Raw genomic sequence first — 481 nt, forward strand, 5'->3', positions numbered from 1 at the left:
TATATATATGCATATGTGTACATATGTACATGCATAACATGAATGCATATATATATGTATGTATATATTTATATACTATGTATATATGTATGCATATATATAATATATATGGACGTGTATATATATATATATATGTACATATAGAAAGAGATGCATGTACGTGTAAGTGGCATACAGGGATAACGTACGAATATATGAAACGTCGTGAAAGAAAATACAAATGTAAAAATGCAGTAATGATGTATTTGTGTATATATGTTGGGAGTATGCGTGAGAACTAGTGCTGTACTTCTGATTACTTTCGAGATGAATAGAAAGACAGAGTCAGCGGGACTTGTTTCCAGATATACAATAATTGATGTCTGTCTATCTATATCTATCGACATATAGAGATACGTACATAAATATTTAACGCACGCATGTGAATCAACAATCGGTCGCAAATACTTGAATATGTGTGTGTGTGTGTCTGTATATATAT

Source organism: Octopus bimaculoides, chromosome 1, assembly GCF_001194135.2.
Source record: "Octopus bimaculoides isolate UCB-OBI-ISO-001 chromosome 1, ASM119413v2, whole genome shotgun sequence".
Lineage (NCBI taxonomy): Eukaryota > Metazoa > Mollusca > Cephalopoda > Octopoda > Octopodidae > Octopus > Octopus bimaculoides.